Source organism: Mustelus asterias, unplaced genomic scaffold (assembly GCF_964213995.1).
Source record: "Mustelus asterias unplaced genomic scaffold, sMusAst1.hap1.1 HAP1_SCAFFOLD_2684, whole genome shotgun sequence".
In the NCBI taxonomy this organism is placed as follows: domain Eukaryota; kingdom Metazoa; phylum Chordata; class Chondrichthyes; order Carcharhiniformes; family Triakidae; genus Mustelus; species Mustelus asterias.
This window is the reverse complement of record NW_027592629.1, coordinates 2,501-29,731: the sequence shown is the minus strand read 5'-3', so window position 1 is coordinate 29,731 and position 27,231 is coordinate 2,501. Positions and strand designations below refer to the sequence as shown.

Below are 27,231 nucleotides of genomic sequence, written 5' to 3'. Positions count from 1 at the left end.
CACTGAAAATCAGGAACTGATTTTCTGAACTTGCTCTCAGCTGCTGTCGAATAGGAGTCAGTACGCTGTGCCTTTAAGAAATGTTTACTGGAATGAGGGAACTGTCGTGATGAACGTGGCCTCGGCCCAACAGCCCGGTGATAACATCAATCAACGCTCGCTCCTCTGCCTATCAGGCAAAGACTGAAGGTTAACATTCTCACAAACAATTGCAGCATCGCAATAATAGACTTTGCAACTGACCAATTAGCTCCTTCACTGTACACAGCAATACTGCGATCGTTCTTATGTGACAATAATAAATCATATATTAAGATAGGCATAGATCAGCTAGATAGTTAATATCTTTTCCCAAAGATAGGGAAATCATAAACTAGAGGGCATAGGTTTAAGGTGAGAGGGGAGAGATACAAAAGTGTCCAGAGGGGCAATTGTTTCACACAGAGGGTGGTGAGTGTCTGGAACAAGCTGCCAGAGGTAGTAGTAGAGGCGGGTACAATTTTATCTTTTAAAAAGCATTTAGATAGTTACATGGGTAAGAAGGGTATAGAGGGATATGGGCCAAACGCGTTCATAGAGAAGGAAAGGAGAGAGTATAGAAGGTAGTGTTTACAGTCATAGCTAGGGTGTAGAGAAAGATCAGCTTAATAGAGTCATAGAGGTTTACAGCATAGAAACAGGCTTTTCGGCCTACCTTGCCCATGCCGCTCCTTTTTTTAACCCCTAAGCTAATCCCAATTGCCTGTGTTTGGCCCATATCCCTCTATACCCACCATACCCATGTAACTGTCTAAATGCTTTTTAAAAGACAAAATTGTACCCGCCTCCACTACTACTTCTGGCAGATTGTTCCAGATACTCACCACCCTCTGTGTGAAAATATTGCTCCTCTGGACACTTTTCTATCTCTCCCCTCTCACCTTAAACCTATGCCCTCTAGTTTTAGACTCTCCTACATTTGGGAAAAGATATTGACTATCTAGCTGATCTTTGCCCCTCATTATTTTATAGACCTCTATAAGATCACCCCTCAGCCTCCTACGCTCCAGAGAAAAAAGTCCCAGTCTATCCAGCCTCTCCTTATAACTCAAACCATCAAGTCCCGAGTAAATCTTTTCTGGACTCTTTCTAGTTTAATAATATCCTTTCTATAATAGGGTGACCAGAATTGTACACAGTATTCCAACTGTGGCCTTACCAATGTCTTGTACAACATCAACAAGACGTCCCAACTCCTGTATTCAATGTTCTGACCGATGAAACCAAGCATGCTGAATGCCTTCTTCACCACTCTGTCCACCTGTGACTCCACTTTCAAGGAGCTATGAACATGTACCCCGAGATCTCTTTGTTCTGTAACACTCCCCAATGCCCGACCATTAACTGAGTAAGTCCTGCCCTGGTTCAATCTACCAAAATGCATCACCTCGCATTTATCTAAATTAAACTCCATCTGCCATTCGTCAGCCCACTGGCCCAATTGATCAAGATCCCGTTGCAATCTGAGATAACCTTCTTCACTGTCCACTATGCCACCAATCTTGGTGTCATCTGCAAACTAACTAACCATGCCTCCTATATTCTCATACAAATCATGAATATAAATGACAAATAACTGGACCCAGCATCAATCCCTGAGGCACACCGCTGGTCACAGGCCTCCAGTTTGAAAAACAACCCTCTAAAACCACCCTCTGGCTTCTGTCAAGAACAGTAAGAAGTCTCACAACACCAGGTTAAAGTCCAACAGGTTTATTTGGTAGCAAATACTTTTTAAACTAAGCTTATGGTATTTGCTACCAAATAAACCTGTTGGACTTTAACCTGGTGTTGTGAGACTTCTTACTGTGCTTACCCCAGTCCAACGCCGGCATCTCCACATTCTGTCAAGAAGCCAATTTTGTATCCATTTGGCTACCTCACTCTGGATCCCGTGAGATTTAACCTTATGCAACAACCTACCATGCTGTACCTCGTCAAAGGCCTTGCTAAAGTCCATGTAGACAACATCAACTGCACTGCCCTCATCTACGTTCTTGGTTACCCCTTCAAAAAACTCTATCAAACTTGTGAGACATGATTTTCCATGCTGACTGTCCCGAATCAGTCCTTGTGTCTCTAAATGCCTGTATAGCACGCAAGAAACAATACTTCTCACTGTATACAAATATAGAACATAGAACATTACAGCGCAGTACAGGCCCTTCGGCCTTCGATGTTGCGCCGACCAGTGAAACCAATCTGAAGCCCCTCTAATCTACACGATTCCAATATCATCCATATGTTTATCCAATAACCATTTGAATGCTCTTAATGTTGACGAGTCCACTACTGCTGCAGGCAGGGCATTCCACCCCCTTACTACTCTCTGAGTAAAGAACCTACCTCTGACATCTGTCGTATATCTATCACCCCTCAATTTAAAGCTATGTCCCCTCGTGTTAGCCATCACCATCCGAGGAAAAAGGCTCTCACTATCCACCCTATCTAATCCTCTGATCATCTTGTATGCCTCTATTAAGTCGCCTCTTAACCTTCTTCTCTCTAACGAAAACAACCTCAAGTCCCTCAGCTTTTCCTCATACGATCTTCCCACCATACCAGGCAACATCCTGGTAAATCTCCTCTGCACCCTTTCCAATGCTTCCACATCTTTCCTATAATGCGGCGACCAGAACTGTACGCAATACTCCAAGTGCGGCCGCACCAGAGTTTTGTACAATTGCAGCATGACCTCATGGCTCCGAAACTCAATCCCTCTACCAATAAAAGCTAACACACCGCAAGCCTTCTTAACAACCCTATCAACCTGGGTGCCAACTTTCAGGGATCTATGCACATGGACACCCAGATCTCTCTGTTCATCCACACTACCAAGTATCTCACCATTAGCCCGGTACTCTGTATTCCTGTTACTCCTTCCAAAGTGAATCACCTCACACTTTTCGGCATTAAACTCCATTTGCCACTTCTCAGTCCAGCTCTGCAGCTTATCTATGTCCCTCTGTAACCTGCCACTTCCCTCCGCACTGTCTAAAACTCCACCGACTTTAGTGTCATCCGCAAATTTACTAACCCATCCTTCTACGCCCTCATCCAGGTCATTTATAAAAATGACGAACAGCAGTGGCCCCAAAACAGATCCTTGCGGTACACCACTAGTAACTGAACTCCAGGATGAATATTTCCCATCAACCACTACCCTCTGTTTTCTTACAGCTAGCCAATTCCTGATCCAAACCACTAAATCACCCTCAATCCCATGTGTCCGTATTTTCTGCAACAGCTTACCATGGGGAACCTTATCAAACGCTTTGCTGAAATCCATATACACCACATCAACCGCTTTATCCTCATCCACCTCTTTGGTCACCTTCTCAAAGAACTCAATAAGGTTTGTGAGGCACGACCTACCCTTCACAAAACCGTGCTGACTATCCCTAATCAAATTATTCCTTTCGAGGTGATTATACATCCTATCTCTTATAATCCTTTCCAATACTTTTCCCACAACAGAAGTAAGGCTCACCGGTCTATAATTACCAGGGTTGTCCCTACTCCCCTTCTTGAACAAGGGGACAACATTTGCTCTCCTCCAGTCTTCTGGCACTGTTCCTGTAGACAATGATGACACAAAGATCAAAGCCAAAGGCTCTGCAATCTCCTCTCTAGCCTCCCAGAGGATCTTAGGATAAATCCCATCCGGCCCAGGGGACTTATCTATTTTTACCCTTTCCAGAATTGCTGACACCTCCTCCTTATGAACATCAATCCCATCCAGTCCAACAGTCTGCATCTCAGTACTCCCCTCGACAACACTGTCCCTCTCCAGTGTGAATACCGACGAAAAATATTCATTTAGTGCCTCTCCTATCTCTTCAGACTCCACGCACAACTTCCCACTCCTGTCCTTGACTGGCCCTAATCTTACCCTAGTCATTCTTTTACTCCTGACATACCTATAGAAAGCTTTAGGGTTTTCCTTGATCCTACCTGCCAAAGACATCTCATGTCCCCTCCTGGCTCTTCTTAACTCTTTCTTTAGGTCCTTCCTGGCTAACTTGTAACTCTCAAGTGCCCTAACTGAGCCTTCAAGTCTCATCTTAACATAAGTCTCCTTCTTCCTCTTCACAAGAGATTCAACTTCCTTAGTAAACCACGGTTCCCTGACACGACTGCTTCCTCCCTGCCTGACAGGTACATATTTATCAAGGACGCGTAGTAGCTGTTCCTTGAACAAGTTCCACATTACAATTGTGCCCATCCCCTGTAGTTTCCTTCCCCAACCTATGCCACCTAAATCTTGCCTAATCGCATCATAATTTCCTTTCCCCCAGCTATAACTCTTGCCCTTTGGTATATACCTATCCCTTTCCATCGCTACGGTAAACGTAATTGAATTGTGGTCACTGTCACCAAAGTGCTCACCTACCTCCAAATCTAACACCTGGCCTGGTTCATTACCCAGTACCAAATCCAATGTGGCCTCGCCTCTTGTTGGTCTATCTACGTACTGCGTCAGGAAGCCTTCCTGCACACATTGGACAAAAACCGACCCCTCTAAAGTACTCGAACTATAGCTTTTCCAGTCAATATTTGTGAAGTTAAAGTCCCCCAATACAACTACCCTGTTACTTTCGCTCCTATCCAGAATCATCTTTGCAATCTTTTCCTCTGCATCTCTGGAACTTTTCGGAGGTCTATAAAAAAACTCCCAACAGGGTGACCTCTCCTTTGCTGTTTCTAACCTCAGCCCAAACTACCTCAGTAGACGAGTCCTCATCAAATGTCCTTTCTGCCACCGTAATACTGTCCTTGACTAACAAAGTAAGAAGTTTAACAACACCAGGTTAAAGTCCAACAGGTTTATTTGGTAGCAAAAGCCACACAAGCTTTCGAGGCTCTGAGCCCCTTCTTCAGGTGAGTGGGAATTCTGTTCACAAACAGAACTTATAAGACACAGACTCAATTTACATGAATAATGGTTGGAATGCGAATACTTACAACTAATCCAGTCTTTAAGAAACAAAACAATGGGAGTGGGGAGAGCATCAAGACAGGCTAAAAAGATGTGTATTGTCTCCAGACAAGACAGCCAGTGAAACTCTGCAGGTCCACGCAACTGTGGGAGTTACAAATAGTGTGACATAAATTCTGATTCTAGGAAAGCCACACCTCCCCCTCTTTTACCACCTTCTCTGCACTTACTGAAACATCTAATCCCCGGAACCTGCAACAACCATTCCTGTCCCTGCTCGATCCATGTCTCCGAGATGGCCACAACATCGAAATCCCAGGTACCAACCCATGCTGTAAGTTCACCCTCCTTATTCCGGTTGCTCCTGGCGTTGAAGTATACACACTTCAAACCGCCTTCCTGCCTGCCGGTACACTCCTGCGACCCTGAAACCTCATCCATGACCTCACTACTCTCAACCTCCTGTACACTGGAGCTACAATTCAGGTTCCCACCCCCCTGCTGAATTAGTTTAAACCCTCCCGAAGAGCATTAGCAAATTTCCCCCCCCAAGATATTAGTACCCCTCTGGTTCAGGTGCAGACCATCCTGTTTGCAGAGTTCCCACCTACCCCAGAAAGAGCCCCAATTGTCCAGGTATCTGAAACCCTCCCTCCTGCACCATCCCTGTAACCACGTGTTCAACTGCTCTCTCTCCCTATTCCTGTCCTCACTATCACGTGGCACGGGTAACAAACCAGAGATAACAACTTTGTTTGTTCTCGCCCTAAGCTTCCACCCCAACTCCCTGAATTTCTGCCTTACATCCCCATCCCTTTTCCTACCTATGTCTTGAGTGCCGATGTGAACCACAACTTGGGGCTGGTCCCCCTCTCCCTTCAGGATTTCGAAAACACGATCCGAGACATCGCGGACTCTGGCTCCTGGGAGGCAACACACTGACCGCGAGTCTCTCTCGTTCCCGCAGAATCTCCTATCCGTCCCTTTAACTATGGAGTCCCCAATGACTAATCCTCTACTCCTCTCCCCCCTTCCCTTCTGAGCCACAAGGACAGACTCTGAGCCAGTGACCTGTACACCATAGCTTACCCCTGCTAAGTCCCCCCCCAACAGCATCCAAAAGTGTACTATCCCCAATCTCCACCACATTTCTTTTCTCTCCCCCCACCCGAACGGCTCCCCACACCATGGCGCCGCGGCCAGCCCGCTCATCCTCCCTTTCCCTACCCTTCTGAGCTGCCGGGCCGGACTCTGCGCCGGAGGCACGGCCACTGTTGCTTCCCCCAGGTAGGCTGCTCCCCCCAACAGCACTTAAACAGGAGTACTTATTTTTAAGGGGCACAGCCACCGGGGTGCTCTCTAGTACCTGACCTTTCCCCTTCCCCTTCCTAACCGTGACCCGCGTTGTCTTCCTCCCTTGGCCCCGGTGTGACCACCTGCCTGTAACTCCTATCTATCACCTCCTCATTCTCCCTGACCAGACGAAGGTCATTGAGCTGCAGCTCCAGTTCCCTAACGTGGTCCCTTAGGAGCTGCAGCTCGATGCAACCGGCGCAGATATGGACGTCTAGGAGGCTAGCTGACTCCAGGAACTCCCACATCCGACACCGAGAACAATGAACTGGACTTTCACTCATAATTTCCCTTTCTTCAAGAACATTGGTAAAACTAAGAACTAAACCTACCCTGCCTCGCCCGTGTCCGCCACTCTGCTCCCAACTCACTCCGCTGCCCGCTAACGACGCTGCCCGCTGGATACTGTGGCCTGCTTTTTATACCTCGCGCGCGCTCATTAAAAAAAAACTACACAACTCCTTCCCACATCACCCCGCGCCGCGCCTACTTCCGATTTTTACTTAAACTCTTAAATAACTAAAACCCCGCAAAAAAAATAAGGAATTAAAGTCGCTCCTTTACCCTTTTAACTGTAGCCACAATTCGCTGCTCTCTCTCTTGCTCCGGTTGAACAATGATATACGTGACAATAATAAATCATATATTAAATTGATCTTTCTCTACATTCTAGCTATGACTGTAACACTACATTCTGCACCATCTTCTTTCCTTCTCTCCTATGTACTCTATGAATAGCTTTGTATGGCAAGAAATAATACTTTTCACTGTGACAATAATAAATCAAATCAAATCTTAGGATGCTGAAAGAATCAAAGATAGAAAGTTTTTCTATGAAGAAATTTGGAAGGTGACAAAGTCCAGCAGATGAGACCAATTACGATGATCCAAGCACATGGAATACGGGAAGAATGGCAGTATAGATGCAGAATTGGCTCAGGAACGGGAGCAGAGAATGATGATGAGTGGATTGTGTGGATTCAGTGGCGTTCAGCAAGAATCAGTTTTGGGCCCTTTACAATCTCTATAAACGCCCCCGATCTGGGTGTCGGGAGCAGCATTTGTCAAATCTTAGAAACCCTACAGCACAGAAAGAGGCCATTCGGCCCATCGGGTCTGCACCGACCACAATCCCACCCAGGCCCTACCCCCATATCCCTACATATTTACCCACTAATCCCTCTAACCTACACATCTCAGGACACTAAGGGGCAATTTTTTAGCATGGCCAATCAACCTAACCCGCACATCTTTGGACTGTGGGAGGAAACCGGAGCACCCGGAGGAAACCCACACAGACACAGGGAGAATGTACAAACTCCACACAGACAGTGACCCGAGCCGGGAATTGAACCCAGGTCCCTGGAGCTGTGAAGCAGCAGTGCTAACCACTGTGCTACCGTGCCGCCCACTATGATATGAAAGGTGACGGAAGTGTCAGGGATTGTGCTCGGTTTCAGGGTAACAGACATGATGTAAAAACGGACAGGACACAGAGTTCAATGTGAAGAAGTGGGAAGTTATCGATTTTGGGAGGACGAATATAGACAGACAGTAAAATCTAAATGACACATTTATGTAAATTGTGGTGTTACAATCCCAGCACGGACAATAATCTGAAAAGAAAACAAAAACACTATAACACCAGGAATCGACTGGCAAGATATCAATTCTTAAAACTTTTACTGGAACCAGCTATCTTCAAATCAACATAAAATTAAACATGCATAAACAAACTAATGGTTTATCATTTCATTTGATTAATCTCACTCTAAGTCGTCAATACAAGACTATACTACTCGATTGCAGTTGACACAAAGCTAGGTGGAATTGTTGACAGTATAGAAGGTTGTCAAAGGATGCAGCAGGATATAGATCAGTTGCAGATATGGGTGGAGAAATGGCAGATGGAGTTTAATCTGGGCAAGTGTGGGGTGCTGCAGTTTGGGAGATCGAATGTTAAGGGTAAGTATACAGTTAATGGCAGGACCCTGAGCAGCATTGATGTACAGAGGGATCTTGGGGTCCAAGTCCATAGCTCCCTGAAAGTAGCCACTCAAGTAGATAGGGTGGTAAAGAAGACATATGGCATTCTTGCCTTTATTGGTCGGGGCATTGAGTACAAGAGTCAGGATGTCATGTTGCAGCTTTATACAACTTTGGTTAGGCTGCACTTCAGAGTATTGTGTTCAATTGTGGTCACCACATTACAGGAAGGATATGGAAGCTTTGGAGAGGGTGCAGAAGAGGTTTCCAGGATGCTGCCTAGATTAGAGGGTATGAGCTATAAGGAGAGGCTGGGCAAACTAGGGTTGTTTCCTCTGGAGCGGTTGAGGGGAGACCCGATAGAAGTCTATAAAATGATGAGAGGCATAGATAGGGTTGACGGACAGAAGCTTTTCCCCAGAGTTGAAATGTCTAACACTAGGGAGCAAGCACTGAAGGTGAGAGGGGGAAAGTGCAAAGGAGATGTGAGGGGCAAGTTTTTTTTTTACAGAGTGCTACATGTCTGGAACGCGCTGCCAGGGTTGGTGGTGGAGGCAGATACAATAGGGGTGTTTAAGGGGCTATTAGGTAAGCACCTGAATATGCAAAGAATAGAGGGATATGGACCAAGGGCAGACAGAAGGGATGACGTTAATTTTGGCGTCATGGTGAGCACAACATTGTGGGCCGAAGGGCCTGTTCCTGTGCTGTACTGTTCTATGTTCCAAGAAATATATACCTCATGGGGCGGCACGGTGGCACAGTGGTTCGCACTGCTGCCTCACAGCGCCAGGGACCCAGCTTCCCGGCTTGGGTCACAGTCTGTGTGGAGTTTGCACGTTCTCCCAGTATCTGCGTGGGTTTCTTCCGGGTGCTTTGGTTTCCTCCCACAGTCCAAAAGACGTGCTGTTAGGTGCATTGACCCGAACAGGCGCCGGAGTGTGGCAACTCGGGGATTTTCACAGTAACTTCATTACAGTCTTAATGTAAGCCGACTTGGGACTAATAAATAAACTTACTTATATTACAAGCACATTTCATCACTTCCTGCATAGATATGGCATCAGGTGCAATCTCACAGTCTTTCCAACTCCAGTAGCATCTCTCACTTTGCTCAGTCAATGGATTCACTTTTAGCAGCAGCCATGTTCTTCCTGAGGTCCCTAGACATGAGTAACACAGATCTGACCAACACACTCATACAGAACCTCCTTCACTACAATCATAATGCTGCAGATTCCCCAGAGACTCCTTTATCCTACCTATGATATGTGTACTTATCGAAGTATGGCCTCATACCTTAAACTGTGGAACTCTTTATTCCAGGTGGGCACTGTCCCACAGTCTGATCCTAGACTGCTGAACCAGGTTCCACGCTGGGAGGAGCTAACCCCGCCTCAGGGGTCACCACATGATCTGCACTCTTAAAGGGGCAGTATGCACCCCAAACCCCCCAACATACAAGTAACACACTACCCACTAAATGGTCTGCTTGTCTCTGGCAAAACTGAAGCAGCAGCAGTGAAATGGCCCAATTCACAATTCCTGCTCTAAACCTGTCTTCTCACTCACACACTCTCTCTCTCACGCATGGTACATGCCATGTATACAGCACTCAGTGAACAGAACCTATAGTTGACTGTACACAACGTCGAGAGTAGACATAGTGCAGGGTAGCTGTACCCATGCAAGATACACAGCTCACACAACACAGTCTGCACCCAGCGTTTGCTGCTTACACATGACCTTTTCTTTCTCTGTGTTTTCAGAACTTCCAGTGAGGATGGACAACTGCCTGGAAAAATCCGAAGTGCGAGAAAGAAAGAAACTATTAAAAGAAAATGCAACACAAAGCAGCCTAGCAAACGGTAAGAGTAAAATACAGTGAACGGGACTCGCCACACTCACAGTAGCTCCAAGAGCAGGTCAGAGGCTGGGAATACTGCAGTGAGTAACTCACCTCCTGACTCCCCAAAGCCTGTCCACCATCTAAAAGGATGGCAGATGAGGAGTGTGCTGGAATACTCCCCACTTGCCTGGATGGTGCAGCTCCAACAACACTCGAGAAGCTCAACACCATCCAGGACAAAGCAGCCCCGCTTGATTGGCACCACATCTCAAACATTCACTCCCTCCACCACCGACGCTCAGTGGCAGCAGTGTGTACCATCTACAAGATGCACTGCAGCAACTCACCGAGGTTCCTTAGGCAGCACCTTCCAAACCCATGACCACTTCTATCTAGAAGGACAAAGGCAGCAGATACCTGGAGATTCACCTCCAAGTCACCCCCAATCCTAATTACCCCTCAGCTCAGCCAGCCCCAATTCTAATTATCCCTCAACCCAGCCACCCCAATCCTAATTACCCCTCAGCACAGCCACCCCAATCCTAATTACCCCTGAACCCCCTCCACCCCAATCCTAATTACCCCTCAATCCCCTCCACCCCCAATCCTAATTACCCCTCAATCCCCTCCACCCCCAATCCTAATTACCCCTCAACCCAGCCACCCCCAATCCTAATTACCCCTCAACCCCCTCCACCCCCAATCCTAATTACCCCTGAACCCAGCCAGCCCCAATTCTAATTACCCACAACCCAGCCACCCCAATCCTAATTACCCCTCAACCCCCTCCACCCCCAATCCTAATTACCCCTCAATCCCCTCCACCCCAATCCTAATTACCCCTCAATCCCCTCCACCCCCAATCCTAATTACCCCTCAATCCCCTCCACCCCCAATCCTAATTACCCCTCAACCCAGCCACCCCCAATCCTAATTACCCCTCAACCCCCTCCACCCCCAATCCTAATTACCCCTCAATCCCCTCCACCCCCAATCCTAATTACCCCTCAACCCAGCCACCCCCAATCCTAATTACCCCTCAACCCCCTCCACCCCAATCCTAATTACCCCTGAACCCAGCCAGCCCCAATTCTAATTACCCACAACCCAGCCACCCCAATCCTAATTACCCCTCAACCCCCTCCACCCCAATCCTAATTACCCCTCAATCCCCTCCACCCCCAATCCTAATTACCCCTCAATCCCCTCCACCCCCAATCCTAATTACCCCTCAATCCCCTCCACCCCCAATCCTAATTACCCCTCAACCCAGCCACCCCAATCCTAATTACCCCTCAGCCCAGCCACCCCCAATCCTAATTACCCCTCAAACCCCTCCACCCTCAATCCTAATTACCCCTCAACCCAGCCACCCCGAATCCTAATTACCCCTCAACCCAGCCACCCCCCCAATCCTAATTACCCCTCAACCCAGCCACCCCGAATCCTAATTACCCCTCAACCCAGCCACCCCCCCAATCCTAATTACCCCTCAGCCCAGCCACCCCCCAATCCTAATTACCCCTCAGCCCAGCCACCCGCAATCCTAATTACCCCTCAGCCCAGCCACCCCCCCAATCCTAATTACCCCTCAGCCCAGCCACCCGCAATCCTAATTACCCCTCAGCCCAGCCACCCCCCCAATCCTAATTACCCCTCAGCCCAGCCACCCCCAATCCTAATTACCCCTCAACCCAGCCACCCCCAATCCTAATTACCCCTCAACCCCGCCACCCCCCCAATCCTAATTACCCCTCAACCCAACCACCCCCCCAATCCTAATTACCCCTCAACCCAGCCCTCCCAATCCTCGAACAAAGAACAATACAGCACAGGAACAGGCCCGTCGGCCCTCCAAGCCCGTGCCGCTCCCTGGTCCAAACTAGACCATTCTTTTGTATTCCTCCATTCCCACTCCGTTTATATGGCTGTCTAGATAAGTCTTAAACGTTCCCAGTGTGTCCGCCTCCACCACCTTGCCTGGCAGCGCATTCCAGGCCCCCACCACCCTCTGTGTAAAATATGTCCTTCTGATATCTGTGTTAAACCTCCCCCCCCTTCACCTTGAACCTATGACCCCTCGTGAACGTCACCACCGACCCGGGGAAAAGCTCCCCACCGTTCACCCTATCTATGCCTTTCATAATTTTATACACCTCTATTAAGTCTCCCCTCATCCTCCGTCTTTCCAGGGAGAACAACCCGTTTACCCAATCTCTCCTCATAACTAAGCCCTTCCATACCAGGCAACATCCTGGTAAACCTCCTCTGCACTCTCTCTAAAGCCTCCATGTCCTTCTGGTAGTGTGGCGACCAGAACTGGATGCAGTATTCCAAATGCGGCCGAACCAACGTTCTATACATCTGCAACATCAGAACCCAACTTTTATACTCTATGCCCCGTCCTATAAAGGCAAGCATGCTATATGCCTTATTCACTACCTTCTCCACCTGTGACGTCACCTTCAAGGATCTGTGGACTTGCACACCCAGGTCCCTCTGCGTATCTACACCCTTTATGGTTCTGCCATTTATCGTATAGCTCCTCCCTACATTATTTCTACCAAAATGCATCACTTCGCATTTATCAGGATTGAACTCCATCTGCCATTTCTTTGCCCAAATTTCCAGCCTATCTATATCCTTCTGTAGCTTCTGACAATGCTCCTCACTATCTGCAAGTCCTGCCAATTTTGTGCCGTCCGCAAACTTACTGATCACCCCAGTTACACCTTCTTCCAGATCATTTATATAAATCACAAACAGCAGAGGTCCCAATACAGAGCCCTGCGGAACACCACTAGTCACAGGCCTCCAGCCGGAAAAAGACCCTTCCACTACCACCCTCTGTCTTCTGTGACCAAGCCAGTTCTCCACCCATCTAGCCACCTCCCCCTTTATCCCATGAGATCCAACCTTTTTCACCAGCCTACCATGAGGGACTTTGTCAAACGCTTTACTAAAGTCCATATAGACGACATCCACGGCCCTTCCCTCGTCAACCATTCTGGTCACTTCTTCAAAAAACTCCACCAGGTTAGTGAGGCATGACCTCCCTCTCACAAAACCATGCTGACTATCGTTAATGAGTTTATTTCTTTCTAAATGCGCATACATCCTATCTCTAAGAATCTTCTCCAACAACTTCCCCACCACGGACGTCAAGCTCACCGGCCTATAATTACCCGGGTTATCCTTCCTACCCTTCTTAAATAACGGGGCCACATTAGCTATCCTCCAATCCTCTGGGACCTCACCTGTGTCCAGTGACGAGACAAAGATTTGCGTCAGAGGCCCAGCGATTTCATCTCTCGTCTCCCTGAGCAGCCTTGGATAGATTCCATCAGGCCCTGGGGATTTGTCAGTCTTTATATTCTCTAACAAACCTAACACTTCCTCCCTTGTAATGGAGATTTTCTCCAACGGTTCAACACTCCCGTCCAAGACACTCCCAGTCAACACATCCCTCTCTTACCGACGCAAAGTATTCATTTAGGATCTCCCCTACTTCTTTGGGCTCCAAGCATAATTCCCCACTTTTGTCCCTGAGAGGTCCGATTTTTTCCCTGACAACCCTTTTGTTCCTAATGTATGAATAAAATGCCTTGGGATTCTCCTTAATCCTGTCTGCCAAGGACATTTCGTGACCCCTTTTTGCCCTTCTAATTCCCTGTTTGAGTTCTTTCAAACTTTCTTTGTACTCCTCCAGAGCTCCCTCCGTTTTTAGCTGCCTGGACCTAACATACGCCTCTCTTTTCTTTTTGACCAGTCCCTCAATTTCCCTGGTTATCCACGGTTCTCGAATCCTACCCTTCCTTTTTTAACAGGCACATGCCTGTCCTGTAGCCCTAACAACTGTTCCTTAAAAGACTCCCACATGCCAGATGTGGATTTACCCTCCTAATTACCCCTCAACCCAGCCACCCCCCCAATCCTAATTACCCCTCAACCCAGCCACCCCCCCAATCCTAATTACCCCTCAGCCCAGCCACCCCCCCAATCCTAATTACCCCTCAGCCCAGCCACCCCCCCAATCCTAATTACCCCTCAGCCCAGCCACCCCCCCAATCCTAATTACCCCTCAGCCCAGCCACCCCCAATCCTAATTACCCCACAACCCAGCCACCCCCAATCCTAATTACCCCTCAGCCCAGCCACCCCCCCAATCCTAATTACCCCTCAGCCCAGCCACCCCCAATCCTAATTACCCCTCAGCCCAGCCACCCCCCCCAATCCTAATTACCCCTCAGCCCAGCCACCCCCAATCCTAATTACCCCTCAACCCAGCCAACCCCCAATCCTAATCGCCCCTCATCCCAGCCACCCCCCCATCCTAATTACCCCTCAGCCCAGCCACCCCCCCAATCCTAATTACCCTAATTAGGAGAGCGAGAAGGGGTCATGAGAAGGCCTTGGCGGGTAAGATTAAGGAGAATCCCAAGGCTTTCTACAAATATGTCAAGAGTAAAAGGATGAGATGTGAAGGCATAGGACCCTTAAAAGGTGAAGGGGGAAAAGTTTGTGCGGAACCGTTAGAAATGGCGGAGCTGCTTAATGAATACTTTACCTCGGTATTCACGGTGGAAAGGGATCTGGGTGGTTGTACTGCTGGTTTGCGGTGGACAGAAAGGATCGAGCATGTGGACATAAAGAAAGAGGATGTGTTGGAACTATTGAATGGCATCAAGGTTGGTAAGTCGCCGGGACCGGATGGGATGTACCCCAGGTTACTGTGGGAGGCGAGGGAGGAGATTGCGGAGCCTTTGGCGATGATCTTTGCATCGTCGATGGAGACGGGAGAGGTTCCGGAGGATTGGAGGATTGCAGATGTGGTCCCTATATTCAAGAAAGGGAACAGGGACAGCCCGGGAAATTACCGACCGGTGAGTCTAACCTCAGTGGTTGGTAAGTTGATGGAGAGGATCCTGAGAGACAGGATTTATGATCATCTAGAGGAGTTTAGTATGATCAAAAGTAGTCAGCACGGCTTTGTCAAGGGCAGGTCGTGCCTTACGAGCCTGGTTGAGTTCTTTGAAAATGTGACCAAACACATTGACGAAGGAAGAGCGGTGGATGTGGTCTATATGGACTTCAGCAAGGCGTTCGATAAGGTCCCCCATGCAAGACTTCTTGAGAAAGTGAGAGGGCATGGGATCCAAGGGGCTGTTGCCTTGTGGATCCAGAACTGGCTTGCCTGCAGAAGGCAGAGAGTGGCTGTGGAGGGGTCTTTCTCTGCATGGAGGTCAGTGACCAGTGGAGTGCCCCAGGGATCTGTTCTGGGACCCTTGCTGTTTGTCATTTTCATAAATGACCTGGATGAGGAAGTGGAGGGATGGGTTGGTAAGTTTGCTGACGACACCAAGGTAGGTGGTGTTGTGGATAGTTTGGAGGGATGTCAGAAGTTGCAGCGAGACATAGATAGAATGCAAGACTGGGCGGAGAAGTGGCAGATGGACTTCAACCCGGATAAGTGTGTAGTGATCCATTTTGGCAGATCCAATGGGATGAAGCAGCAGTATAATATGAAGGGTACCATTCTTAGCAGTGTAGAGGATCAGAAGGACCTTGGGGTCCGGGTCCATAGGACTCTTAAATCGGCCTCGCAGGTGGAGGATGCGGTCAAGAAGGCGTACGGCGTACTGGCCTTCATTAATCGAGGGATTGAGTTTAGGAGTCGGGAGATAATGCTGCAGCTTTATAGGACCCTGGTTAGACCCCACTTGGAGTACTGCGCGCAGTTCTGGTCACCTCATTACAGGAAAGATGTTGAAGCCATTGAAAGGGTGCAGAGGAGATTTACAAGGATGTTGCCTGGATTGGGGGGCATGCCTTATGAGGATAGGTTGAGGGAGCTTGGTCTCTTCTCCCTGGAGAGACGAAGGATGAGAGGTGACCTGATAGAGGTTTACAAGATGTTGAGAGGTCTGGATAGGGTAGACTCTCAGAGGCTATTTCCAAGGGCTGAAATGGTTGCTACGAGAGGACACAGGTTTAAGGTGCTGGGGGGTAGGTACAGAGGAGATGTCAGGGGTAAGTTTTTCACTCAGAGGGTGGTGGGTGAGTGGAATCGGCTGACGTCGGTGGTGGTGGAGGCAAACTCGTTGGGGTCTTTTAAGAGACTTCTGGATGAGTACATGGGATTTAATGGGATTGAGGGCTATAGATAGGCCTAGAGGTGGGGATGTGATCGGCGCAACTTGTGGGCCGAAGGGCCTGTTTGTGCTGTGGCTTTCTAAACAATTCTAAACCCCCCCAATCCTAATTACCCCTCAGCCCAGCCACCCCCCCAATCCTAATTACCCCTCAGCCCAGCCACCCCCCCATCCTAATTACCCCTCAGCCCAGCCACCCCCCCAATCCTAATTACCCCTCAACCCAGCCAACCCCCAATCCTAATTACCCCTCAACCCAGCCACCCCCAATCCTAATTACCCCTCAACCCAGCCAACCCCCAATCCTAATCGCCCCTCATCCCAGCCACCCCCAATCCTAATTACCCCTCAGCCTAGCCACCCCCCCAATCCTAATTACCCCTCAGCCCAGCCACCCCCCCAATCCTAATTACCCCTCAGCCCAGCCACCCCCAATCCTAATTACCCCTCAACCCAGCCACCCCAATCCTAATTACCCCTCAGCCCAGCCACCCCAATCCTAATTACCCCTCAGCCCAGCCACCCCAATCCTAATTACCCCTCAGACCAGCCACCCCCCCAATCCTAATTACCCCTCAGCCCAGCCACCCCCCCAATCCTAATTACCCCTCAACCCAGCCAACCCCCAATCCTAATTACCCCTCATCCCAGCCACCCCCAATCCTAATTACCCCTCAGCCCAGCCACCCCCCCAATCCTAATTACCCCTCAGCCCAGCCACCCCCAATCCTAATTTCCCCTCATCCCAGCCACCCCCAATCCTAATTACCCCTCAACCCCCTCCACCCCCGATCCTAATTACCCCTCAACCCAGCCACCCCCCCAATCCTAATTACCCCTCAACCCAGTCACTCCCCCAATTCTAATTACCCCTCAACCCAACCACTCTCCCAATTCTAATTACCCCTCAACCCAGCCACCCCCCCAATCCTAATTACCCCTCAGCCCAGCCACCCCCCAATCCTAATTACCCCTCAGCCCAGCCACCCCCCAATCCTATTCACCTCTGAACTCTATTGCCCCCTCCTCACTGGGTGACAATAAGACTGGGACCTGGTGTACCTCAAGCCTCTATGTTCAGGGGCATCAGCTGATTTCAGCTCAGATTAAATTGCCCCTCGGTGTCGGAGTTTAGTAAGGGCTCCATCCCCGTCAGTCAGATATTGAAAAGAGTACTCAGACGGTGGCACAGGGGAGGCTGGAGTTACTGGGATGCATTGTCAGCATTCTTACCTCACCGCTGTTATTTACTCGGTAATTGGGGGGAACAATGTCAGGGAACTCAGCTCCACTTAGTGAAAAGGGTCAGGCCCTGCGTGAAAACCTGACCACCGGCCAGAACCCTTAGACCCAGCAGAGGGAGACTTCCCGCTGAATGGGAGCTCAGAGTTTCACGAGGAAAGGGCTGCGTCTGAAGTTGAAAATTAAAAGGGAACATTCTGGTATAAATTCACCAGGGCACGACAACTGGCCGGAAGGTGACCATTCCGTCTCTTTTCTTAAAGGTTCAGCAGACTATGACAATGAATTTGACCATCTAACCAGCTGGAAGAAGAACGCTGAGGTAGGAGGGGTGACTGGTTTTAATCACTGGACTATTGGTGCGGACTTTCCACACAGCTAGCTGAAAAAGATCGAAGACCTCCTAATACAATACACTGAGCGGGCACACACTTGCAGTAACACTGCAATGAAGTTACTGTGAAAATCCCCTCGTCGCCACACTCCGGCACCCAAAGCACCGAACCAGCACATCTTTCGGAGTACATTTCCTGTACATTTTTGCTGCCAGCCCAGCTTCACATGTTGTGAAATTGCCTGAACATTCTAGTCACCACCTTTTGCCCTTCTTTCGGTTGCGGCTTTTAGTCTGTGATCCCAGGTTCGCCAAGGTTCAAATGGGGTGGCACGGTGGTTAGCACTGCTGCCTCACAGCGCCAGGGACCTGGGTTCAATTCCTGGCTCAGGTCACTGTCTGTGTGGAGTTTGCACATTCTCCCCGTGTCTGTGTGGGTTTCCTCCGGGTGCCTTGGTTTCCTCCCACAGTCTGAAAGACGCGCTGGTTAGGTCCATTGGCCACGCTAAATTCTCCCTCAGTGTAACCCGAGCAGGCACCAGAGTGTGGCGACTAGGGGATTTTCACAGTAACTTCATTGCAGTCTTAATGTAAACCTACTTGTCACACTAATAAATCAACTTAACTTACTTAAACTTAACTTTTCATCACTCCCAGTGCAGCTCCCTGAATCTTTGGGAGGTGAAGGTTTAAACTGGGATGTGCTTTGCTGATGCACTGTGGGTCAAGGCCGCATCAAGGCAAAATGGAATTCAGTCATAAAGAGAGATAATGTGCTAATCAGCACTCAGAACACACCATCACTTCTGGAATGCAAGTAAGGATTAACGATGATTACTGGGCAGCTTTCCGTACCTTCTGCTGCTCCATTTCAGCCAGTCAACAACTGACAGCATCTTACCCAGGCCCATCCCTTGCCCCTTCCCAGTGATCATATATATTTAACCCACTAGTCCAAACATGTTTGCACTCTAAGGGACAATTTAGCATGGTCAATCCACCGAACCTACACATCTTTGGACACTAAGGGGTACTTTAGCATGGCCAATCCACGTATTGCTTTGGATGGTGTCTCAACTTTGACCAAACTATTCAGATCGACTCTCCGAGCCAGCCATCACTGACAGAGCTGGATCAGGTCAGCTGTACTTTCCACAGTGAGAGTTGCCAGTGTGTTCAGTCGCTGTGTGGGTTGGATGGCAGCCCCTGTCTCCAGGCAGGAACTGATCCAAACTTACACACAGCCCCTTTGCGGCTCATACGGGACTGGCACTCCCTCACCTTATTGCAGGATGGAGCAACAAGCAGATCAAAGCAGTGTCGCCGTGATAGTTACCATGGAAACTAGAGGCTTCCCTCATCCTGGAAACTTGAAGGAACCTCAAAAAGCATTTGAAAGAGAGAGTTGACAGTGAATAATTGCTGGCCTTTGGATTCTCGAAGTTTCCCTTCCCTCTGTGTGAGCGGACTCCTGAGCTCCGAAGCCGATGTTTTGTGGCGGGAGAAGTGGCGCTTTGGGTGGGGTGGGGGAGGGGGGGGAGCGGGAGCGCGCATGCTCAGTGCAGTGGATGCCATGGCGGCCTGGCCAGCAGCTGATCGGTCCCTCCCTTACCTCATGGGCTCAAATTTAAAAGGCCCTCGTGCTGCCTCCCTCTCCCCCTTTGGCCTGCCTCCCAGCTCCAGCCTTCCCACCCTACCCCCGGTACCCCAGCCCCACCCCACCCCACACACAAACATCCAGGCAGCATGCAGCTTAAACCAAGAGAGAAAACGCTGGAAAATCTCAGCAGGTCTGGCAGCATCTGTAAGGAGAGAGAAGAGCTGACGTTTCGAGTCCAGACGACCCTTCGTCAAAGCTAAAAGGTGAATATGCCAGTATTGGACTGGGGTGGGCACAGTAAGAAGTCTCACAACACCAGGTTAAGGTCCAACAGGTTTATTTGGAATCACGAGCTTTCGGAGCACTGCTCCTTCATCAGGTGAGTGCACTCAGCACTCCGAAAGCTCGTGATACCAAATTGACCCTTAGTGTTCAAAGATGTGTAGGTTAGCTGGGGTACAGCTAATCATCTGAAGTTGTTGAATTCGATGTTGAGACCCGAAGGCTGTAAATACCCAGTCAGAAGATGAGGTGCTGTTCCTCCAGTTTGCGTTGAGCTTCACTGGAACATTGCAGCAGGCCAAGGACAGACATGTGGGCATGGGAGCAGGGTCGTGTGTTAAAATGGAAAGCTACCGGAAGGTCAGGGTCCTGATTGTGCACAGACCGAAGGTGCTCAGCACTGCGATCACCCAGTCTACGCTTGGTCTCTCCGATATAGAGGAGACCAAACTGGCAGCAGCGAATGCAATAGACCAAATTGAAAGAGGTACAAGTGAAACGCTGCTTAACCTGGAATGAGTGTTTTGGATCTTGAATGGTGAACATAGAAGAGGTAAAGGGACAGGTGTTACACCTTGTGCAATTGCATGGGAAGGTGCCATGAGTGACGGGAGAGGTGTTGGGTATCGTGGAGGAGTGGACTAGGTTATCCCGGAGGGAACGGTCTCTGCAGAATGGTGACAGAGAGAGTGAAGGGAAGATGTGTTTGGTGGTGGATCATGCTGGAGTTGGCGAAAATGGCGGAGGATTATGCTTTGCATGAGGAGGCTGGTGGGGTTAAATGTGAGAACAAGGGGGACTCTATCCTTGTTCTGGGAGGGAGGGGAGTGGGTGAGGGTCGTGGCGAGGGAGATGGACCGCACGCTGTTGAGGGCCCTGTCAACAACTGTTGATGGGAAACCACGGTTGAGGAAGAAGGAGCACATATTAGAAGCACCACTTTGGAAAGTGGCATCATCAGAACAAATGCAACGGAGGCGAAGGAGCTGAGAGAAAGGGATGGAGTCCTTATAGGATGTGGGGTGTGAAGAGCTGTTATCCAGATAGCTGTGGGGATCAGTGAGCTTGTAGTGGATATTGGTAGATAGTCTATTGCCAGAAATGGAGACAGAAAGGTCAAGGAAGGGAAGGGAAGTGTCTGAGATGGACCAGGTGAAGGCGATGGAGGGGTGGAAACTGGAAGCAAAGTTGATGAATTTTTCCAGGTCTGGACGAGAGCATGAAGCGGCACCAAAATAGTCATCGATGTACCGGGGAAGGAATTGTGGGAGGAGACCTGGGTAGGCCTGGAACAAGGAATGTTCCACATACCCCATAAAAAGACAAGTGTATCTAAGATGCATGTGGGTACCCAATGCTACTCTTTTGGTTTGGAGAAAGTGGAATGAGTTAAAGGAGAAGTTGTTGACAGAATGAGTTCAGCCAGGCGGAGGAGAGTGGTGGTGGATGGGAATTGTTCAGGCCTCTTTTCAAGAAGGAAGCAAAGAGCTCTCAGGCTGTGTGGTGTGGGATGGAGGTGTAGAGAGATTGCACATCCATGGTGAATAGGAGGCGGTTAGGGCCTGCGAACTGGAAGCTGTCAATATGACGCAGGCCATCAGAGGAATCCCGGATGTAGGTGGGGAGGGAATGGACCAGAGGAGTGAGGATGGAGTCAAGATAAGAGGAAATAGGTGGGGTAGGAGTATGCTGACACAATGGGCCTACCAGGACAGTCCTTTTTGTAAATTTTGGGAAGTAGGTAGAAGCAGGCTGTCCAAGGTTGGGAGACTATGAGGTTGGAAGCTGGGGAGGGGGGGGGGGGGGGGGAGCGGGGGTTAGGCTTTCGGAGGAAATGACGTCGTGACGGTGTTGGAGATAATGGCTTGATGTTCAGTGGTATGGTCATGCTCCAGGGGGAGGTAGGAGGAAGTATCTGAGGGTTGGCGCTCAGCCTCTGCGAGGTAGAGGTCAGTCCGCCAGACGACAACAGCGCCCCCTTTGTCGGCAGGTTTGGTGACAAAGTCAGGGTTGGACCTGAGGGAGCGAAGGGCGGAAAGTTCGGAAGGAGAGAGGTTGGAATGGGTGAGGGGACAGAAAAATTAAGACGGCCAATGTCCTGTCAACAGTTCCCAATGAAAAGATCGAGGTAGGTAATTGTCCTGGGCAGGGCAGGGAGCAGTGGTGTCCAATTGGAGGCAGAATGTTGGAGCTGTGGAACAAGGGGTGGACTCTTGCCCAAAGAAGTGGACACGGAGACGATGGCGACGAAAGACAAGTTCAACATCATGTTGCGCCTGGAATTCATTGAGGTGGGTACATAAGGGAAGGAAGCTGAATCCTTTGCTGAGAACAGCACGCTCTGCCTCAGAGAGGGGACGGTCGGAGGGTATGGTGAAGACACGGCAAGGATTGGAGCCAGAAGAGATAGGTTTCAAGGGATTGGGCCTGGTGGAACGCCTAGGATGGGCTGTGGTGTTGATGAGTTCTTGAAGCTTGCGTTCCTTAACATCTGCAAGAAACAGAAAAAGTTTCTTGTTAAGGCATCGAACGATACGGAGGATGAAATGAAACTGGGGACAGGGACAGCTTTGAGAGAGAGTAACACAGTGCTGCTGGAGAGAGATGTCGACTGCCTTCATGTTGTGGCGCATGGCGCTGAGTGTGGCTTTCAGGATGTGGCAAGAACATTACTTCAAAGAGTGTTGTATATCCTGGAGATACCTGTAATCTTGGCTGATTGTCATTCTAGCGTCATGTCGTGGAATAGGTCACCAGGCAGCCACCAGTCGTAAAGGCCAATGTTCTAGTTACCCGCTCGCAGTCCATGAGGTGCAGGTACACCCACAGTGCTGTAAGGGAGGGAGTTCCAGGGTAGTTATTGGACATCAGCCAGTCCATGTGGTGTAGGTACACCCACAGTGCTGTTAGGGAGGGAGTTCCAGGGTAGTTATTGGACATCAGCCAGTCCATGTGGTGTAGGTACACCCACAGTGCTGTTAGGGAGGGAGTTCCAGGGTAGTTATTGGACATCAGTCAGTCCATGTGATGTAGGTACACCCACAGTGCTGTTAGGGAGGGAGTTCCAGGATTGTTATTGGACATCAGTCAGTCCCCGTGGTGTAGGTACACCCACAGTGCTGTTAGGGAGGGAGTTCCAGGATTGTTATTGGACATCAGTCAGTCCCCGTGGTGTAGGTACACCCACAGTGCTGTTAGGGAGGGGGTTCCAGGATTGTTATTGGACATCAGTCAGTCCATGTGGTGTAGGTACACCCACAGTGCTGTTAGGGAGGGAGTTCCAGGATTGTTATTGGACATCAGTCAGTCCATGTGGTGTAGGTACACCCACAGTGCTGTTAGGGAGGGAGTTCCAGGATTGTTATTGGACATCAGTCAGTCCATGTGGTGTAGGTACACCCACAGTGCTGTTCGGGAAGGTGATGTGGAGAGGTCGGTGTTGGACTGGGGTCGGCACAGTCAGAAGTCTCACAACACCAGGGAGGGCGTTCTATTGTTGGACCCAGAGAGTGAAGCCACTGCCTGTGACTAGGCTGTCTGTGACTAGGCTGCCTGTGACTAGGCTGCCTGTAACTAGGCCATTGCCTGTAACTAGGCTGCCTCTGACCCGGCCACTACCTCTGACCCGGCCACTGCCTCTGACGAGGCTGCCTCTGACTATGCTGCCTGTGACAAGGCCACTGTCTGTAACTAGACTGCCTGTGACTAGTCCACTGCCTGTGACTCGGCCACTGCCAGTGACTAAGCTGCCTGTGACTAGGCCATTGCCTGTTACTAGGCTACTGCCCGTGACTCAACTGCCCGTGACTGAGCCACTGCCTGTGATTAGGCTGCCTGTGACTAGGCCATTGCCTGTTACTAAGCAACTGCCTGTAACTAGGCCATTGCCTGTAACAAGGCTGCCTGTGACTAGGCCACTGACTGTAACTAGACTGCCTGTGTCTAGGCCGCTGCCTGTAACTCAGCTGCCTGTGACTAGGCCGCTGCCTGTAACGCAGCTGCCTGTGACTAGGCCGTTGCCTGTTACTAAGCCAGTGCCCGTATCTAGGCTGACCGTGATTGAGCCACTGCTTGTGACTAGGCTGCCTATATCTCACCTGCTGCCTGTATCTCACCTGCTGCTGCTCATGGCTAGGCCAAGAGTGACCAGACATCCGGGTTTTGCCAGGCCAGTCCTGGATTTTCATTCGTGTCCCGCTGGCTTGACAATTTCCTCATAACTTTTCATCTTTTCCCTTTTTGGACAACCTTCGAACTCTGTCGGAGGAAGAAGGCAGTGACAAATACAAGCAGAATGTAAAACAGGCAGATGCAGCAGGGCTGGGGGGTGGGGGGCAAGTTCTGGGATGATTGGTAGGTGATCGCAGGGAGGATTCCCCCCTTCTCCAGCTGGGATCGTGTTCCAGGAGCATTGCGAGATCCATTCGGACCACTCTCTGGGATTCGGTGTTGATAGCGTCTGCTAACACCGTAAGCTCACTGAAACAGGACAGTTCGCAGCTCCAGGTAAAGTGCTCAGTGAGGGGGCTGGGACATGGCTCAGTACGACACTGGAGTGGGTACAAACACGCAGACTGTCATATCCATTTAATATGAAACTCAAAATTAACAGCAAGGGGTCAAGGAAGGTTCCTCCCTCTGTGACTGGATCCTGAACTTCCTAACTCAGACCACAATCAGTAAAGTTAGGCAACAACACCTCCTCCACGATCATCCTCAACACCGGTGCCCCACAAGGCTGTGTTCTCAGCTCCCTACTATACTCCTTATACACCTATGACAGTGCGGCCAAATTCCCCTCCAACTCAATTTTCAAGTTTGCTGACGACACCACCGTAGTGGGTCGGATCTCAAACAATGACGAGACAGAGTACAGGAATGAGATAGAGAATCTGGTGAACTGGTGCGGCGACAGTAATCTCTCCCTCAATGTCAACAAAACGAAGGAGATTGTCACCGACTTCAGGAAGCGTAAAGGAGAACATGCCCCTGTCTACATCAATGGGGACGAAGTAGAAAGGGTCGAGAGCTTCAAGTTTCTAGGTGTCCAGATCACCAACAACCTGTCCTGGTCCCCCCATGCCGACACTATTGTTAAGAAAGCCCACCAACGCCTCTACTTTCTCAGAAGTCTAAGGAAATTTGGCATGTCAGCTGCAACTCTCACCAACTTTTACAGATGCACCATAGAAAGCACTCTTTCTGGTTGTAACACAGCTTGGTATGGGCTCCTGCTCTGCCCAAGACCGCAAGGAACTACAACAGGTCGTGAATGTAGCCCAATCCATCACGCAAACCAGCCTCCCATCCACTGACTGTCTACACTTCTGGCTGCCTCAGCAAAGCAGCCAGCATAATTAAGGACCCCACGCACCCCGGACATTCTCTCTTCCACCTTCTTCCATCGGGAAAAAGACACAAAAGTCTGAGGTCACGTACTAATCGACTCAAGAACAGTTTCTTCCCTGCTGCTGTCAGACTTTTGAATGGACCTACCTCGTGCTAAGTTGATCTTTCTCTACACCCTAGCTATGACTGTAACACTACATTCTGCACTCTCCTTTCCTTCTCTATGAACGGTATGCTTTGCCTGTATAGTGCACAAGAAACAATACTTTTCACTGTATGTTAATACATGTGACAATAATAAATCAAATCAAATATTAAGTTGATCTTTCTCTACATCCTAGCTATAACTGTAACAGTATATTCTGCACCCTCTCATTTCCTTCTCCGCTATGTACTCTATGAACGCTATGCTTTGTCTGTATAGCGCGCAAGAAACAATACTTTTCACTGTATACTAATACATGTGACAATAATAAACCAAATCAAATCAATGTGTCCTGCTCTTGATTTTTGAAAATCTGGTGTGCCTACCTAGGCCACCTGTGGCTAGGCTGCTGCTTGTAACTAGGCCCCTGTCTGCCTGTAGCTGCTTTTTATGACTAGGCTGTTGACTAAGACTCGGCTGCTGCCTGTGACTTGGCCACTGACTTTGACTCGATCACTGAATGGACCAAGGCCACTATGTGAGTAAATGTGCGCCTTTGACCTGGCCGCTCACTGCCTGTGACTAGCTCACTGTCAGTGACTCGGCTGCTGACTGCCTGTACGGGCCACTGCATCCAACTAGAATTCAGAAATATGAAGACCATTGCCTGTGACCTGACCTCTGACCCGCTGAACCCCTGTCCCGGCTGAACCCCTGTCCCGGCTGAACCCCTGTCCCGGCTGAACCCCTGTCCCGGCTGAACCCCTGTCCCGGCTGAACCCCTGTCCCGGCTGAACCCCTGTCCCGGCTGAACCCCTGTCCCGGCTGAACCCCTGTCCCGGCTGAACCCCTGTCCCGGCTGAACCCCTGTCCCGGCTGAACCCCTGTCCCGGCTGAACCCCTGTCCCGGCTGAACCCCTGTCCCGCTGAACCCCTGCCCCAGCTGAATCCCTGTCCCGACTCAGCCCCCGTCCTGACTAGGCCCTGTCCTGACTAGGATGCCGTCCTGACTAGGCTGCTACCCTGACTAGCCACTACCCTGACTAGGCCACTACCCTGACTAGCCACTACCCAGACTAGGCCGCTACCCTGACTAGCCACTACCCTGACTAGGCCGCTGTTCCGACTAGGCCGCTGTTCCGACTAGGCCGCTGTTCCGACTAGGCCGCTGTTCCGACTAGGCCGCTGTCCCGACTAGGCCGCTGTCCCGACTAGGCCGCTGTCCCGACTAGGCCGCTACCCAGACTAGGCCGCTGTCCCGACTAGGCCGCTAACCTGTCTAGGCTGCTACGCTAACTAGGCCGCTGTCCCGACTAGGCCGCTACCCTGACTAGGCCGCTGTCCCGACTAGGCTGCTACCCTGCCTAGGCCGCTACCCTGACTAGGCCGCTGTCCCGACTAGGCCACTGTCCCGACTAGGCTGCTACCCTGCCTAGGCCGCTACCCTGACTAGGCCCTCTACCCAGACTAGGCCGCTACCTGAACTAGGTCGCTACCCGGACTAGGCCACTACCTCGACTAGGTTGCTACCCTGACTAGGTTGCTACCCTGACTAGGTTGCTACTCTGACTAGGTCTCTTGTCTGTGACTGGCCCACTGATTGTGACTTAGCTGCTGCCTTTGACTAGGCCACAGATTGTTGGCTGTTGGTTGGCCACAGCCTGAGAGGCTGCATTTGGCCAATGAGGTTGACTTCATGTTGCTGTAAACACTGTTTTTGTCTCTGACCCAGGATATGAAAATAGAATTGTTGGAGCAGTTCAAAGGCCAGCTAAGTGAGCTGCTTGACAAAGCCATAGAGGAATCCATTCAGTACCACTCACAGTATAAGCAAATGACCAAGCCGCAGGATTCAGGACACAGGAACAGGTATAGAGAGCTGCATGTTGTTGTGGAGTTACTGAGAGGGTGTCACTGATGGAGGGAGACTGGCTGAAGCCCCCCAGGCCTGTGCTGCCCAG

The 27,231-nt window shown here is 50.0% G+C and overlaps 1 long non-coding RNA gene across 1 annotated transcript; it reads left to right on the top strand.

Annotated features, from left to right (window-relative positions):
- Positions 1-10,086: 10,086 nt before the first annotated feature.
- Positions 10,087-27,139, top strand: LOC144489931 (uncharacterized; the record flags this gene model as incomplete). Its single annotated transcript, XR_013497108.1, has 3 exons — positions 10,087-10,185; positions 17,824-17,882; positions 27,003-27,139. It is a non-coding gene; the product is annotated as an uncharacterized LOC144489931 (long non-coding RNA).
- Positions 27,140-27,231: the final 92 nt, after the last annotated feature.